The sequence below is a fragment of the Adiantum capillus-veneris genome, chromosome 4, assembly GCF_014529385.1.
Source record: "Adiantum capillus-veneris isolate H3 chromosome 4, ASM1452938v2, whole genome shotgun sequence".
Taxonomy (NCBI): domain Eukaryota; kingdom Viridiplantae; phylum Streptophyta; class Polypodiopsida; order Polypodiales; family Pteridaceae; genus Adiantum; species Adiantum capillus-veneris.
In genome coordinates, this window is record NC_140934.1 from 167450180 (window position 1) to 167469730 (window position 19551).

Here is a 19551-nt window from a genome sequence, read left to right on the forward strand (position 1 = left end):
TGTCAATTTTCGGTAGGAAACTAGGCCCAAACTAGAAAGTCTAAGGGTGCAAGTGGGAAGAGAAAGGAGGAGAGTGGAGGACTTGTCCCACATGCTCTCATTCTCTCTTGAGGGAGTAGGGTATATATATAAGAGTGAGTCTAGTATATATCATAAGACTGAGGCCTGGGCCTGGGCCTGGGCCTGGGCAAATGATCCCGATCCTGATCTATCTTTTATACAAACCAACCCGTCCGTTTTAAGAGTCACGTTTTTTATTTTCGAAATTTCGCCGCCCGCTCACTTCGCGTTTTTAATTTCCGAATTTTTTTTTTAAAAAAAATATTTTTTTTCGGATTTTTTTTTCTTTTTGGTGTAGAAAATACAAATATTGAAAAAACGTAGAAATGCAAAAAATTGCAGAAATTGAAAACGCCGAAATTGAAAACGCAGAAATGCAGAAATTGCATAAAATCGCAGAAATGCAGAAATTGCAGGAAAAAACGCAGAAATTGCAGAAAATGCAGAAATTGCAGAAAATTAAAAAAAACGCAGAAATGCAGAAAATTGCAGAAATTGAAAACGCCGAACTTGAAAATGCAAAAATTGCGGAAATTGAAAAAACGCAGACAATAGCAGAAATTGAAACTTGACAGCAAATGCAGAAAACGCAAAAAACAGAAATCTCCACACACTCCTTCCCTGCCTTTCCTATGATAGAAATTGTACCACAAGGAAGAGTAAAGTGCTAACCAAGCTTAGTGTAGGGCATATCCCCGGCAGCGGCGCCAAAAATGTGCGCTCCTTGCCGCACCGTCGAAGCAAGGGACTTGCCAATACACCGTGTGCGAGCCACAAACGGCTCCAAGCACACAACAAGCCTAAACTAGCAAGCTCAAGGAAACAAAGGGTGTGTCACTCACCGCTCTACGCTCGCCTTTGTGGTGGATTCCTCGCCGCGATGAAGAAGAAGCTGCAGTCGTGCCGCGCTCAACCGCCTCGCCGCCGCCGTGCCTTCGTAATGCTCGATCGCACACACACTCTCCCTCTCTCTCTCTCTCTCACACACACACACAAGGAGGTGAAGAAGAAGAAGATGGAGATGGAGCAAGAGCACTCTTCAATTGCACAAATGAGAGAATGAGTAAAAATTAGGTTTAGTTGGCTTTTATAGGAGATCACCCCATTCACACTTGGGCGCCCATGCTTAACCAACTAATCCCTTGAATGTCCAAGTTAAAGTGCGCCTCTCATCGGCGATCACTCTACCTTTCCCTATTGGACCGACAAGCCCGGTACCTGACTCTACCAAATACATAATACGCGTCCATCGTAGGTGATGGGGTGTCCGTGAGCTGTGAGGGTTAACAGACTTGTAGTCAAATTTGTGGATGACAGATGTACAGTTCATGATCTCAGTTTTGGTGATGAAATTGTTGCATTTGGCCTTTTGTGTTGTGGGCTGTATAAGCTGACTTTGTATGACAAGTGTGGACAAAATTTTTCAAATGCTGTTACAGATTCAAGGGCTATTTCAGATGCAAAACTTTGGCATGCACGTTTTGGTCATCTGACTTTTGCCAGTTTGTTGCATTTGCAGAAATCTGATATGGTTGCTTCTTTGCCGCCTCTTGAAGCACTTGTAAAACATGTTTGTGAAGGTTGTATTTTGGGTAAGATGCAGCGTTCTAAATTTTCAAAGGATGGTTCAGTTCGCGCCACATGCAGGTTGTAGCTTGTGCATAGTGATGTTTGTGAGCCCATGCAAACTCCGTCCTTGGGCAATTACCTGTACTTCGTGACTTTCATTGATGATTACTCCAGGCATGCATGGGTATTTTCGCTTAAAGAGAAAACCGAATTTTTTATGTGCTTCAAACAATTTCTGGCTATGGCTGAAAATGTCTCGAAATATACTATGGGCACCCTCCGTTCTAATCGAGGGGGGGAGTATATATCTCATGAATTTAATGCATTTCTGGCTAGTCGTGGGATAAAACACCAATGTACAGTGCCTTATACACCTCAGCAAAATGGTGTTGCTGAGAGGAAAAACAGGTCACTGACGAAAATGGCACGATGTATGGTCAAAAGTCAAGCTTTGCCGCATTCTTTGAGGCCATTTTTGGCTTGAGACCATTATGTGTGCCACTTATGTACTTAACCCTAGGTTGGTAATGGGACACTTTTATGTCCTGGGACACTTTTATGTCCTGTTAAGTGACCATTTTCCTTGAATTATGTCAAGAGTTTGAAAATGGATTTTGAGGCGCTATCTGTCTAGAAAGTTGTCTCATGAGCTGAAAAAAACTTACATTTTTTTGGAATATCAATTTCATCTTTAACCTTGTCCTTGCATAACATTTCACAACCTAAACTGTGTGAAAAAACGGGTCGTGTTTTTTACTTTTTTTAACTTTTTGCAACTATACCACTCTAGTATTCATGTTTGTGATGTCTATAATGCTAGAGAACTATCTTTAGTAGTCCTCAACATGTCCTGATGCTTCTAGGGAGAAATAATTGTTAAAGTTGTAAGTTATGACCAAATTACAAAAATTATCAAATCCTGTTTTTTAGCCAATTTTAGCTCTTCTATGATATTTTTGGTGGCTTTCATGATATCCAAATGCAGTTTTGATTTTCTATGTCACATATTGTAACGTAAAGCTAATGTTCCTTGAGTTTTGGGGCACCTAATACCCTATTTTTCATAGTAGACAACGATGGTTGATTTTTTCAATTATAGAAGAAAACAAAACATTCTAGTATATCAAGTACAACTTTTTCAATATTGTTAGTTTCTTGTGACAACTACATGCATCTTCAAGGTAGTAACCATATCTAGTCATAAGGATCAAATTTGGCTAGATATTGAATAGTTTTTATGGGATTCTACAACTCATAATGTTGAACCCAGTTTTTTCATGTTTGCTGTATTTAGCACTTCATCTTTGTCCCCAAGATTCCCCTTGGTAAGAGATGTGTTATTCTTTTGACATGATCCATGGCTCCTTATGAACCTAAAGGACAATAGGGAACTAAGAAAACATGCTTATATTATTTGTGTTGAGCGTGGCTATAGAAACTTTGATGATAGGTTTGCAGAATGGTAAAAATTCAACTTTTTTGTACCTATTTCTTTTGGCAAAACAAAAAATAGTGAGTGAGAAGCAATCATATGTTCTGATCACCAACCCATTGAAGTTAACTAGGGAATTTATCTCAAGTACTACAAAAATCCCTAATCTTATTTTTATGCAACAAAACGTAAGAAATGACTGTTTTGATGAAAATGTACTGGTCCATCAACTTTGGAGGCTTGGTGTGACCAAAAGATGAGAAATTTTACAAGTTTATTATTTTTTCCATGTGTAGTAGGCCTTGAACTATAACCTCATGAAAGGATTTTACAAAATGAGTGGATCTACTATGGTTTTGGAGGTTTTTTTCAAAACCCTGAAAGGACACTTTTATGTCCTGTTAGGTTACCAACCTAGTGTTAACAGGTGTCCTACGAAAGCTTTGCAGTCTATTACTCCATATGAAGCATGGCATGATAGAAAGTCTTCTATTGAGCACATGCGTGTTTTTGGTTGTTTGGCATAAGATTTGGTGCCACAAGTGCAGCGCAGAAAATTGGATAATAAGGCTGTCAAATGTATTTTTGTTGGTTATAGTGCTGAAAGCAAAGATTACAGGTTGTATCATCCGCAAAAAAAACGTATTCTGGTTTCATGGGATGGTGTTTGTGCAAGATTCTGTTCAGCCCTTGCTTCATGTACTAGAGACAATAATGTAAGCTCACAGGACATTTATGACACTGAGGCGGTCTGGGGCGGGAAACAAGAAGAGCGGCCTCTAAATACCCTTCGAGGCTCCGGTGCTGCTCAATTGGGGCTGGGGCAAGCACAATCAGAGACAACAACAACCCACAACCAGAAACCAGACAAGAAAAGGGGCACCACCTAGTTGTAGATGCGAACTAGGACGCACGTGATATCTCCTTGTACTCAAACGCACAAAGGGAGGGGAATGCAAGATAGCCACACACACCAAACACAAACATTCACCATGCCAGAGAGAGGTGAAGAGCACAAATCAACTTAAGCAACTCAGTCTTAGCCTTAAAGACTAGATACACACAAAGCTTGATGAGAAATAGAGAGACAACACAAAACTTGACCTTGTTGCCAATACAAAAATTGTCTTAGGGTCACGGGAGCCCTCTCACCAAGCACCCTCTTACAATTCACCTTTTAGGAAAACAATTCAACAAGCCCTCAAACCACCAAGCATGAAATGACACAACAAACTTCAAGGACAATATGCCTTCAACCACCTGATGAGCCAACTTATCCAGTCAATTTGGAGAGAAGAGTCGTAGTTGCAGCATACAATTGCACCCAAAACTATGAATCTTATTTATGGACTCCTCTAGATGTCACTCCACTCCTCTAGATGGCATAACTAACTTCAAGCTTCTCCATGCACCTATGTGTAGTGATGGAATAGAGCACTCACAATGCACACACTCTACACAACTAGGCTTGAAGAGTGGTGTTTTATGTGTTGAGAATGGTGTGGTGTAGTGTGATCATGTGATGATTTACAAGGGAGAGAAGGGCTCTATTTATAGGTTTTAGAAGCCCCGATTAGGATTAGGCCTAATCAAGTTTATTTGAAGGAATAAAAGATTATGCATATTTTTATTTTTTTCCATGAGGGTGGGTCTCTCTTGTCCTGTGAGTCACATGGATGTGGGCTCAAGGGAAGAGAATTATTGAGGATGAAAGGAGAGAGGGATTGAGTGAATAATTTGGGAGGGCCGGCTCTAGTAGAGGGTGCATTTTACAATAAGGTTAGTGGTTAGTAGTTAGTAATTATCACTAGAAAATAGTTACAAAATCATTCACCAAATGGTGAGATATATGATGAGAAAAGTTAGAGAAGGGATAAGCTTGTAAAGCAAGGTTGAAGCTTGGAGAAGTTGATATTCACCTCTTTACAGCACCGGTAGAAGAAGCAGTCAGCATGGCGAAGTAGCACGTGTCGATGAAGCTATGTTATCTTCAAACCTTGGAAAATTCATGATAAAAGCCTTCATTTGCAGAGGTTATCCTTGGATTTTTGTTGATTTTTTGAAGTTCTTTACAAAGCTGAAGAGAGTATGGTAATATGGACATATATGTAGAGAGAAAGGGGGACACATAGGGTGTAGAAATGGAGGATGAAGGCTATGGAGGTGTGAGAGATGTGGCAATGGTGAAGAGGGTGAATTAGGATATGGGAGTTGCAGGTTTGGAGTGGGAAGGAGAGGGAGGAGTGTGTGTGAAAGAGGAAAATGATAAAGTGGAAGAGGGAGTGTGGCTGCATAGCATGGGCAAACTGGGGTCCACCAATAAAATCATAGCTCACAGCTAGTAGCTCAAAAAAATATGAAAAAATTTGAGAGGAATGTTCAGCTCACTAGCTACAACTTTTTTTTGTATCACCTTTTCAAATTTGGGGAGCATGTGATCTTTAAAAATTCAGCAAAACCGACTGTTTTTTCCACTGCACAAGGTCCTTGTGAGGTCCTTCTTTGGATGATTCTTTTGAATACCTCCAAGAGTGAGCTCCCCATGGTGCATGCATGCATTCCACATACCCTTGACCTTATTTGGTAGGTCTATAATTGAAGATATTGTTGAGATCATGATATAAATGAATAGTACAACTAAGAAAATCAAATCTTGAGGGGTCTAAAAAATATGTACATGTCAAATATAAATAATATAGGTAGAAGAAATATAAAGGGGTCAAAATAAATCTCTCTCATTATAAGTCTACCATAAAAAGATGAATATTTTTTGCGGTCTAATTTATGAGAGTAATAAAGAATAGATGTAGGAAGGAAAAATTACAATAGTGAAAAAATATACACATAAATAAAACTAGTTTTTTTGGATTTTTGTTGGGATGGAGTTACACCAAAAATAAGAAAATCTTGCATGAAATTATTTTTATATGGAATAAAGAGTATGCAAAATGGTAAGAAAAAATATGTTAATGGTGAGTCAATGTACATAGCATAAATAACACACACCTAGGTAGAAATATTTAAATAAATACCAAAATAATTATGAAAAATCCTTTTATTTAGGCCCTATGTACAATGAAATATTTACACACAAATGGGACATAATATAATTATATATATATATTTTTTAGCTCAACTAGCCCAGTGACTAGCTAATTGAGGGTTTTTAAGAGGATATGGGAAAAGTCCACTAACTCACACACGCCTATGTATAGTGAAATGGTAGGGATAACCAAAATGTTTGAGTGATTTGATAGGGTGAGGTAGCTTACTATGGAAATTATGGAAAGCTGAAAAACGGCTATCAACACTTTGTTGCCTCTTTTCAGTGGTGGAAATACGAATGTAAGTTCTAATGAGGCAAATGTATAGCCTATGGGGGTTTATAAAAATGTTCTAGATCAGCCTATTACTGATGCAGATGTACATGATGTACTTAATGAGGAAAGGGCTGAAAATGAGCAGGCTAGAGGTATGCCAAAATGGCTGGTGCACACTTTGCATGACAGTAAATTGGATGCACCTTTGTCTAGTCGTACTCGTTCAGGCTCTCGCCATGCATCTTATGCATCAGATTGTTATGCTTTGTCTGTGTCTAGCTTACATGATGTTGAGGAGCCTCTGACTTTTGATGAAGCACAAAATTCAGAAAATTGGATGGCTGCCAATGCAATCCGAATATGATGCACTTATAGAGAATGACACATGGACTTTATGTGATTTGCCTCCTGGCAAAAAGGCCATTGGTACGAAGTGGGTTTACAAGTTGAAACGCAAGCCGGATGGTGAGATCGATCGCCAAAAGGCTCGAATTGTTGCAAAGGGTTATGCACAGCAAAAAGGCATAGATTATGAAGAGACTTTTGCTCCCACTTGTCGTATGACTATTGTGCGTTTTCTATGTGCATTGGCAGCTCATTTTGGTTGGAATGTACATCAATCAGACATTGTTACTGCTTTCTGGAATGGTAACGCAGCTTCGTGGTTTTGTCATAAAAGGACAAGAGGACAAAGTGTGCAAATGTAACAAGGCTTTGTATGGGTTGAAGCAATCTCCTCGTGCTTGGTATGAGAAAGCTGACACTCATTTGGTCAAACAAGGCTTTCGTAACAGTCCAATAGAAATCACATTGTATGTAAAGCGTGAGGGTGATGTACTTCTCATTGTGGTTCTTTATGTTGATGATTTTTTGATCACTGGACCAAATGAGAGACATATTGCTGAATTTAAGGCTGATTTGAATGCTACTTTCAAGATGAAAGATTTGGGGCTGTTGCATCATTATTTGGGTATACAGTTTAAGCAGTGTGATCGTGGTATTGCCTTGTGTCAGAAAAGTTACATAGAGACATTGCTATGTAAGTTTGGACTTGAGGATTGCAAACCTATTGCCACTCCCATGGAAACAGGTTTGAAAATCAGTCTACATGATGCTGGTGATCCTGCTAATGTCACTCTTTACCAAACTGCTGTTGGCTGCCTCATTTATGTATGCAACACGAGGCCGGATATTCAGTTTGCAGTCTCACAGGTTAGCAGATTTATGCATAGCCCAAGGTCTAAGCATTGGCAGGCTCCTTGCAACTGCCAATGCGCTCTAACTGTCAATGTAGATAGTGTTGGCAGTGTAGATAGTGTTCATGCTTGCACAAAGCACATTGAGGTGCATTACCACTATGTCAGGGAGAGGCTCTCAGCAAGAGAGATCAGCTTGGCTTATGTGCCAACACAGGACAACCTTGCAGATCTTTTCACAAAGGCATTGTCTCGTGAGAAGCTTGAAGCTTTCCGCAAAGCTTTGGGCTTACTCCCCTTTGTGGAATGATGCTGTCCTCAGGGCATGGTACTTCCCTTTACTCATGTGCCAGCTCTCGTTCACCGCATCACTCCAGGGGGGATTTGTTACCATATACATGTGGTAGTGATGTGTGTGAACACACGCATCTAGTGATGTGTGTGAACACACTAGGACCGCCGGGGCATTTTTTCCCTCTTTAGGAGGTTTTTCCCCCATGCATTGTATATATGCCCATCACTCTAGGGCTATCTATCTTTCCATTGCACACTAAGTAACACACTCTCTACTGTGTGCCTTGAGCTTCCTTCGTCTTCTCCAAGATGTGTGTGTTTCTCAACAACCCTAATTCCAACAATATATATATATATATATATATATTACTTGAATTTTGATTATTTGTATGTTTTGATTCTAGCAAGTCGGACAAGTTTTTTTTAGCATTTATAATGTGAATGCAAATTGTTGAGATTTATACATTATAACAAGATAAAATGAAGACATTGTCACTTTTTTGGGAGCAAGAAGTGAGCAATTGCACAGGTATGTCAGTCTTGCCATCTCTCAGTCTTTCAATCTCTCTTGCTTTGCTCACATTGCCGTTAACGGCTTTGCTTACGGTGCTTACCTTGCCGCTAATGGTGCTTCCAAGAATGGAATACAAAGAGGGAGACAGAGCAGTGTTAGAAAAAAATCGGGGTCCAATGTATTTTAACTGGCTGAAATTCTAAAATCCCGGTTAGATTTTGAGCTTGCCTTGAAGAAAACCGGGAAATTTTCACAATTTTTAGTTTAATTATTGACAAAAGCTTCAAATTTTTACCTAAGAAACGGAAGAATTTCAAGTTTGCCCTTGTTTTCTTTGGTTAGGAAAAATGTATTTTTCTAGCCCTGGGACAGAGCGTCCGAATGTAGCATGAATTTCCGACATTTCTCTTAAAAATAGTAAAAAAATGAGGGCGGGGGGGGGGGGGGGGGGGGGGGGGGGGGGGGGGGGGGGGCACACGCGTGGATGATGGGGGATATCTACCCCCCCCCCCCCCCCCCCCCCCCCCCCTTTTTTATTATTTTTTAGAGAAATGCCGGAAATTCATCAAATTTGTGCTTTGGAATTTTGATAAATCTTTGCAAAAAATGAATTAAAAATGGAGAGGCAGAGCTCCCCCATGATCCGCGCACGCGGATGATGGGGGAGCTTTGCCTCCCCTTTTTTTATACAATTTTTGGAAGAAATTTCCGTGTTGGAGCTTCAAGTTTTGGCTTATCTGCTCCATAAGTTTCAAAATATGAATATATACTATATAGTATATATAATATATAGTATAAGTGTATATAGTATATTTATAATATATAGTTGAAGTAAAAAGTATATATGTTGTAACTATAGTAATCAATATAGCTTTATTCATAGCATGCTGGACGTCTCTACAAACAAGCAAAGGGAAATTTCATGAAAGGTCCACCCTCCAACACACCACATTTGGCAAACATGTCGACCCAGGCGGTGAACACGGGGAGTTGCTTATCCCTTTCAAATATTAGCAATGAAACATGGTCGGACAAAGGCTGCATAGCATGGGGAAAGAGCCACGCGTAGCATCACCAATATGACCACCTAATTGATGCACCAGAACGACGAAGAGAACAAGACAAACAGAAAAGTTTGAAAAAAAAGAGGAGGGGCTGGAGCCCCCCATCATCCGCGCGCGCGCGGATGATAGGGGGGCTCCTGCCCCTCCCCTTTTTTTTCAAACTTTGGCTCCATGTTGTACAGGTCTCTCTGTCTCTCTCTCTCCCACTCTCCTTTTCTGCTTATCCACACATGGCTGCATGCCATGCAGCTCTCTCTCTCTCTCTCTCTCTCTCTCTCACACACACACACACACACACACACACACACACACACTCTCCCGCGCAACCCAGCAACAGCAGTAGTAGTTGATGGCAAGATGAGGTGTGCAGGGAGGCTCCATAGGGGGAGTAGGGCGAGGCCCGGGCAGGGAGCACCCACGCATGAGGCGAGGTGGCAGATGAGGCGACCAACACACACTCGTGCACGCATGGGGGAAGGAGAGGGTAAAGTTGGAGGTGCAGGCCAGAGGATGTGCAGGCGAGAGAGCTCAAGCGGGAGGCTTGGGGAGGAGGCGGGTTGGGTAGGAGAGTATGTTTTGCTTTGCATGATTTGAGTGTGTTGACACTGCAGTTGCCTGCACAGATCAGCTTCGAGCTAGCTCACCCTCTCTCTCTCTCTCTCTCTCTCTCTCTCTCTCACTCACTCACTCACACACACACACACAGACATAGTGGATCACCACGGAAGATATCATAGCTATATATTCATAGATCGGGTGATTTGGGATGAGGCCTCAGTGCCTAATGAGATTATTCTTGTGCGCACTAGCTACCTCCCCCCTCTTGGTGGGCCGCCACAAGCATGCAGAGGAAAACATGGAGGGAGGAGTTGTGGGCCACCAACAACATGCAGAGGAGCGCATGGAGGGTGGAGTGATTAGTCATAAGAAAGCACTTTCTTTCACGGGAGAGCTGGGCCGCGAGCAGAAACGAGGAGATATAAGTGGCCTGCAACTGTACTATATATGGGAGGAGAGGTGGTAGAGCATGAAAGGGGGGGACCGAGCAGGACCTAGCAGCAATATCGTAGAGAAGGGGCCAATAGTTGCAGATAGAAAGGTTTGAGAGAGGGCTCTCCAATTGTCGAGGCCGACGCTGCTTAAGGCTCTCATGTGACGAGTCTTGAGTCACCCTGACCACGAGCACTACAGAGAGACACACCATGCTGGTATGGGCTTGAAATCATGGTTTCAATCACATGGCTTCAACATGGATAGACTAACTCCATTTCAGTACTCCTTGCATGCACCCTCCCTATCTCTCTCACGATCGCTAGACTTGTATGTCGAGGTTTGATTCACCTAGTTACTATAAACATATGGATACAGCCAATTCAGGAGATGGAAACAATAATGGATTTTATAGAGAGAATCTTCTCCAACTAATAGAGGATGGATATGTGATCAGACCAGTCTATATGGACCACTCTATATGGCCACTCAATTATCCTATGGGATATGATATGCTATTGGTCAGATGCACACATCATTGCATCAGTTAGAGATTGGCAGATTTAGGAGAGTACCAATAGATTTGGCAGATTCCTCAAGTTGATTTTGCTAGAGCTAGCTAGACACCCTCGGTCTACGAAGGCGACCACAATATTGATGGAGGCTCCATCATAGGACTAGTGTTTCTAGCACGACATGGGAGAGGCCCAATATGACTATTTACAGAGGCATACATTGACAAAGCTCTTCAACAAACAATGCAATACTTTTTCGGACAAGTCGGACAAGGCCCGATGCCAGGCATTTTCAAGCATTGATGATGACGATGATAGTTTTAGTCTTTCACTTCACCTAGACATTGGATTAGATACACTAAGATTGTATCAATTTGTTCTCATAGGTCATTTTGGCCTTTTGAAGACGTTTAATATAACATTTCATCTCTCTCTCTCTCTCTGTCTCTCTCTCTCTCTCTCTCTTATGCAGATCATCATCAAGCACTTGTGTTGTCTTTACTAGACCACCACATTTGTCATAGATATTTGCCAAATAGAGTTCCCTCCCCCAACAGATCCTATTTCAGGATATCATCATATATTTTCTCTCTTTTTTCAAGTGGTTGAATGCTAGAACAAGCTTTTTGAAGCGAAACATAGGTGACTACATCAAGATGCTTTAAATTTCAATGCATCCACACATATCAATTCAAAGCATCTTGATCTTTGCCATGTTGGGCATAGCCCCCTAGTCTGTACAGACCAAGGGACCACATCACAATTTGGCAGCACCTGAAATAATTGTTGAGCTTTTATTAGAGCACCACATCTCGTATACATATAATGTCCAAGCGTAGTATTTTTTTCCTGGGAATCCTTGTCTCGAAATCTATTCACAAACTTGTCTCTCTGGAAATCTATTTACAAACTTGTTTCCCCAAGTCAATATCTTCTACATTTCCACATGTTTTTATGTAGCTGGAAAAAGTCACCCTATTCAAGGAGAAGCCCTATCGGTGCATTCATTTTAAACACATTAAAGAATTGATCATGGCCGATTTGGGTACATCCTGATAGAACTACATTCCAAAAGATTACATTTTGTCACCAAAATATGTAGGTGTTTTGCCAAGGGCATGGCAATTGGCATGCATATCAACTCACAAAAGTGTCGAACACTACATCACTTCCAAGTAGCTCTTATGTGTAGCTACCTATGCCTCTGAGAGACTTCATCATGATTGCTATAAAATGTTTTAATGGTAGACAACACATAATAGTATAAAATTAAAACCTTACATCACACGGCCTCTTACCTAATTTGTACACCAACTATTGACATGATGCTTCTAGAGATATGAATATTGTTAATTCTTTTTCTCTCCCTTGACTGCTAGGGCATACAAGACTATAGCTGCCTATGCCTCTAAGACACCTCATCATGATTGGTGTAAGAAATTTTTTAGGCAGACAACATATAGCAGTATAAATTCAAACCTTACATCACACTGATTTCTCCCTAATTTGTACACCAAATATGGGCATGCTGCTTCTAAATATCTAAATAATGTTTTTGGTTTTTCTCTCCTTTGATTGCTAGAGCATATAAGACTAGGAACCTTTGGAGGCAACAACCTCTTTTCCCTCCATTTGTAACAGCCCCTTGCCATACCATATGACCATCTCTAAAACAAGTTGCTCATGAAATTCATCTTTTAAAAAAGTACAACAAGAGCAATGGGCCCATGTTGAGATCTGCTAGGAACACAAGAGAAGGGCCCATTCTTTGAGGCTCATGCAAAATAGGTAGATGTTGAGTTGCTGCTTTGCTTAGTTGTGAAAAAAGATGATTTCTAAAGTCTCCTTTGCTCAAACAAATTTATAGACAATGACAATCTTTAAGGGAAGCCTGCAAGTGCAAAATTGGGCGTGTCTGTATAGATAAGACCATGAAAGGGGAGAAATCAACCAAGGAAGCATAGAAGGTTGTAAACTCTTTTCAAAATGGTTGCATCACATTGAGAGTGTTCCTTTGGAAGTTAATACTTCTAAAGGAAACTGGATATCTATGCTTGAGAGAGAAATTGATACAATCATAATTATAGTGAAAAATATGAGTAAAACGGAATTCATTTTAGAAAATTTAGCAGGTGCTTGTACAAGCAAGTTAAATTGATTTGAGAGGTTAACATTCTAGCTGTCATGAATTTGATTATTGTCTTTTGGATTTTTGAACATAGTTGATGACATGCATGAGGTCTTAAACAAATTTTTAGGGAGGAGTCCAAAACAGTGGCAAGGTATTTTGATAAGAGGTAGTAAAAGGGTTGTGCCAAGCTCCAGTCGACTAGCTACAAAAAATTCTTGTCTCGCTTAAGTTCCTTGGAAACTTGTGCAACATTGGTTTCTAAACTACCTCTCAATTCTCTGAGACCTTCTAATTGCAAATTTAAAGTTAAAATATTTAGTTTGAATAGGTGCCTTGCAAGGACCTCCAGAAGGCTCCTTGATTTGGTCATTTTGCTTCTAGAACCACTTTATGTGAGGAAAATTTCTTGCCTAACGATCCTATTGTGATCATTAAACAGAATTCATATGACCCATAGCCAAATGTAAGTTCTTTTGCACAAAAAAGGCCCATGTCTTAGGTGAATTTGCCTGTAGGATGCAGAGGTGAAGTCATCAAGCAAAAAGTTCTTAAAAGCTCCTATATTGTGAGTACTCTCACTGTTGAAAACATCCAAGGTCTTAGGATATCCAGTCCTGCCTCACTCACATAATGGCAATTTAAAGCTTCCAAAGCCTTCCAAAATCCTTTGTAGTAGCAGCACGCAAATAAGAGCAACCAACACAAGTGCATAGTTGTTTCTTCTATACACTGATAATTGTGGTTGCAATCCAATGCCCCAATCCCTTTAATCATGGAAAAAAAATCCCTTGCATTGCTTGCCATCACATTGTAGGTGGATTTTTACTATCATCCATTGTCAACACCCCAATATCATGCCGTCTCGCCATCATTTACCCAAGAGACACGTAGTTGAATTATCTGCCTCCCTGTTGCACCGCCTTCTCTACCTGATGCGGTGCTTTCTTTGCTAGTGGCACTGGATGCTACAACACATCCCTGATTTTCCTCACGTCTTTTTTAAAGAGATCTTTCGACGCATATGATCCTACCCCTCCCTAGTCTTCTCCCTACCCGCATGACCCTAGTACCTCTTCCTAGTCTTCTTGCAGTCGTTTTTGTTTTAAAGAAATGACCCGCATGACGCTACCCCTCTCTAGTCTTCTCCCTACCCTCATGAACCTACCCCTCCCTGGTCTGTTGCTGCAACTAGTCTGCGTCGGTGCAAATTGGTTGCAGCAACATATCATGGAGGGGAAGGGTCATGAGGGTAAAGTAGTTTTTTTTTAAAGTATTACTTTGGTCTTGAGGATGACTGCGGTGGCACCAATGTTCAATAAAATTAGTACTACCCTCGCTTCTCTTTGTGCATGTACTATAAAACAAAAATCCCCGCCTATCCTCTCCCAATCCCTCCTCGTCCAGTCCCTTACCCTTACAGGATGCATGGACCTGGAGGTTGGCACTCCCTACGCTTGAGGGTTTAGGGATGTGACCCTTGCTACCCTTTGGCCCTTTGCCTCAATAGTCCAACGCAACTTGACTGCCCAATGAACCCCAAAATTCGAGCCAGGATTTTGTACTTGACTAGCCAATGAAGTGGAGCCCGCAAACTGCCTGGTTGCAGTTGTGCAATGCCCTATTTCAACTCCTACTGGAGATGATTTTATGGAAAAAAAAAACCTGCTGGATGATTTTACACATATGGTGAACCTGCTAGAACCATTTAGTGTCGGCGTGGACCGGTTTTAGAAGGTTTCATAAGAACAAAGACAATGTGGGAAGCCAACGAGAAAAAAAGGCTCTTGCAACATAGCCTTTTTGCATCGGTTTCCAATTGAATAAAGAATTCAATGAAATAACCTTATTGCATTGGTCGCCAATGCAAACAGAAAGGGATTTAACAACAGAACCTATATTGCAATGGTTGCCAAAAGAAGAAGCTTTGACTGTAAGTTTTTCTGCATGCAAATATTTAACACAAACTCTCTCAATACTAAATAGCATGCACCATTTGTGAAAAGGGCACTCCAGATGGAGCTAAATATGCACACTCTACATAGAAGGTGCTTTCCACCTTATGATATAGCATGAGCCAAAAACGTTAATATGTCTGCTTTTTCTAAATATACACTCACCATCATGGTGCCAAAGAGGAGGCCCAATATGGCGAGGTCTTTAATGGCCCGATATGCTTATGTTGTATTATCCTCTTTAAACACAACTGTGAGAACAACCCCAGCTAGGGCACCTACAATCCTCCCAACGGGGAAATGTGTGAATGCCAAGAAAACGACAAAAATCCAAAACACCTGGAAGGAAATGGAGCTGAGAACAACTACTCAGATAGAAGCAAGACCCATTTTAGTGTGCCAAAAATTTGCACGAACGGTATTTGAATGAATGTGTTCAATTAGAAAAATTGCAGAGGCAAGGCAAGGGGCTGATTGCAAAAACAAAGGGTCCAGGGTCATATGCACATGACTCAAAACTACTTTGAAGATATGATTGAAGAGCATGTTTTGTCAAAACTAGTCTTAATGTTAATAAGACAAATGACTTTTTGTACATGCTACAATGATGCCGCAATGTAGGGCACCCATGAAAAGTAGGAAAAATTTTGCACCTCAAAATATAATCAGGGACATGCATAACATGAGCATTGCTAGTCAGCATATTGAAAAGGATGTGGAAGACTTGGTGCATTTGCATGTACAACATGTACATTAAAGTTACAATTTGCAAGCACCAAAAGAGTTGAAGGAAGCTGCCTACTCGTCCAAGCTCCCTCGATGTCAATTGCTATTCCCAGCCTGCAAGAAAAAAGCACTTGACATGTGTGTCCCACAAAAAAAGAACATGCTGATCATCCTATATATGGAAACGTATTCCAAGTGGATAATTCAAGTGAAAATCACTGATATCTCTATCGTAACACTCCCACCAAATGCAAAATGGTCTTGAAAATCATCCCCTAACACTTGCGGAAAGCCAAGGGCTATTTATTTTGTTCCATGATTGAAGGGATTGGGTTTTTTTTTTTGGTTCCATTGAATAGATTGCTCTCTTTAATGTTATGAGTGTTTTGATGTCATGAATGCAACAGCTTGTCTTCTTTCTTGATGATTTTGTTGATAAGTAGAGTGACAATAGTATATCTGGTCTAAATTTTTTCAGAGCTCCCAAATAGCTAGAAATTGGTATTCACATTGAACAAGGCCATTGTTGTTAGGTAAAGTGAGTTTCAAGATAGAGGCTATGGAAGGAAGGAAAAACTTCAATTTCCTTCTATAATGATCTTGTAGATTTAGATTCTTCAATATTTAAAGGCGTTTTGATATTGATTAGTTCTGCATGATGACAAAACCACGAGCTCAAACAATGTCATGTAGTTGCATTGTGTGATTAACCATATTTCATTTGTGACATAAAGGCTTCCCAATCTCAAATGTTTTTGATGCTACAATTATAATGCAACTTCATCTTTGGTATTATTAGGAGAGTCTCTCAAAGAAAAGGAAGAGGGTCTTGGGATCACGGTCCTCTATGCAATGATCGATTGTGCTTTGTGTCAATCACCATAGAGGAATTTCATAGCAATGATCTTTGTGGTGATGAGAGCAAGAGTACAAACATTGGAAAACCCACTTGCACTTTTGCAATTCGTTCTAATAAATAATTTTTGAAGGGACTTGCTCAATTATTTTGTTGCTCAAAATTACTCACTCGCCAGTTTGTATAACCTGCTTGCAGTAGAGGCCATTGTGCGAAATACTTCATAAAGTAAAGTATCCAAAAAATATCAAAAAGTGGGTCAAAAGTGCCAAAACCTTTCCCAAGCTAAAAACCGCTAAGAAAAACCTAAGATTTCACTTTTGGCTAACCAAAATGTGTCTAAATCTAGAAAGATTTTGGGGATAGCCTAGAAACACTTTCATCTATAAGTGGTTCAAATTTGGGGTAAAAGGCTGCCCAAACATGTATCGCAGTCCATGTACCTTTCGAAAACTTTTGAGCGAGAATTTAGCAACCTTGATTCACATGATATTTCTAGACAAAGTTTCACCTTATTTGGACATCAAAACCTAAGTCAAAGTCCCAAAATTGTCCAAGTACTTTGAGAAAATAAAAACATTGACCTAATTTCCAATCTAGAGGTCCAAACCCAAAAATTTTGATACCATAGCATCATCTGGCAATCATGCTAATCCTAACGGTACCAAGAAAACTCAATTTGGCCTCCAAACATGGATTGTGATCCATGTAGCCATGGTGACAGCTTGACGTGAAACTTTCCTAGATTGTAGTGCATATACAAGGAAACATAACCCCAAGTCCAATTTTGGGAAAAATTGAGCAAATTTGTGTCAAAAGAATCAAAACAGAAGATAGAATCAAAACCGCAAGAATAAGTTGCACTAAGCCAAGGTGGGCTTGTCGAAGACTATGTTGAGAAAATAGAGTGATCCATAACCATGACAAATCATCCACCACTAGGGTTTTCTTGTCAACTCAAAGACATGCAAACTGCTAGAAATATTTGTTAGTGGGTCACCGCGACGGTCGTCTGCAACATAGCTCTTTTATACTAATAGAATGTCAATATGCAAGGAAGCGACTCGGGATGGGGCACGGAGACTTAATGAGAGTGTCCATCGCACCAAAGTGAACTCAGGGGGCTACGCGTTCTATGGCAAAAGCAAATCAACCACTTCCTAGTCAGACAATCAGTATGCGTCCAATCTCACTGCTCTAGGTCATCACACCTTTTTGGCATCCAAACGAATCCAGAATGCAACAAAACTTAAGGAGAGGTATCATAACACTTAAGGGATCAATCCTACCAAGTTCTGTCACTTGGGAAGGTACATAAATCACAATCTATCACAAAAAATGTGCAAAAAACTGAAATAGAAGTACTCGAAAAGGTCCTCCTTAAGCATAGAAACACTTATCCATGGTCAAAACATTAAAAAACAACCATTTTGACCTCCAAATCAATGCATTTATCTCACAAACAATGCGTCGCGAACCACATCAGGATTGAAAATGACCACACTTAGATCATAGAGCAAGAGACAAGGAACGCAATGTGCTATTTGGAAACAAATTCTGATTAGCCGTTCATGAGAAAATAAGATTACAATTTGTAGCAGTAAGAGGCCTCCACAATGCATGTTTTTTATTCTTCAAGCTAGTGATAATTCTCCCCTCAAAACTAAGGCTTTTGACTTTAAAAGTTAAGGGGCTTTCCCACGGCCATCTGGCCTCTTACAAGGGTGTAGACTTAGAGAAGTAGAGAGGGTATTGTCTAATTACATCACGGTTACAACTCATCCTAGGCTGAATTATATGGATTTCTTCAAAAAATAGAGTGTTTAGAGGATTTGGTGTGCATATGCCTGTATCCACCAAACATTCCCCCCTTCTTATTCAGTGCACGTCCTCGTGCAAGCTATTTCTAAGCGATTCTACTGCCTTCTTTCGAGCGTTATAGTGAGATTTTTGAATTTTTGAGCTCTTGCTTCAATCTCGACTTTGGTGGCCAGCTCTCTGAAGGGATTATTACTGAGGGTACTTTGGTAGGCGATGTGACGGGCTAGCAGATCTCTTGTCATTGGATTGAATATGAAAGAGTCCACTTCGAAGAAGCCTGTCATGAAAGCCTCTTTGAAGGTTTGCATGTAATGAGAGGGTAGAAACATGACTCTTGTGTATAATCCCATGATGACATTCTTGCTTGGGATTTTTGTCTCCATATTCCAGCAAATGCCCCGTGTACCTTCCATAAAAACTTGCCAGGGATACTCTACTGCTTTGATATCACTGAAAGCTATAATGCATGTGATGAGCATTTTGGCAATCTTTACAAGCATCTGACAGGCGAGATCTGGGATCTCCTTCATCATGTTGATTACTCCTTTTAGAGTTTGAACCATGTACTACTCGGATGGTGGGTTGCTATTGAGAGCTTTCGTGACTACCGGGTAGTTTAGCACTGTCGGTCTTTTGCTTTGCCATATATAAAAACTATCCTAGGATCGCCGTCTCTTGATGGGACAGTAAGTGGGGTCGATCCTGAGATGTTGGGGAGTATTCCTGTAATAGGTTTCATTGGTTAACCATTTTTTCCGCCAGAGGGGTTGATTGTCTATGATTTTTTGAATCTGAAGGACCGTAACAGGAACCTCCCTGTAGTCCCCTTTACTGTTTGGTACAAGTTTGGGGAGCATCTTTTGCTGCCATAATTTAACTTCTTACTGCATCAATGGCAATACGATTATCTCATGCCCGTGATTCTTTACTACCTCATCTGGAGTGATCATGAGGAGGGCATCCGATTCCAATACCTTCAGTTCATATTGCATATAAGCTTTGTGTGAAAGGTCCTTTACTTCTGAGATCCAACATTGAATTTCATCTCTCGTCAACTCCAAAGTGGATTCATGGTTGGATCTGCAGATTCTTGTGTTCCTTTTCCCATGTT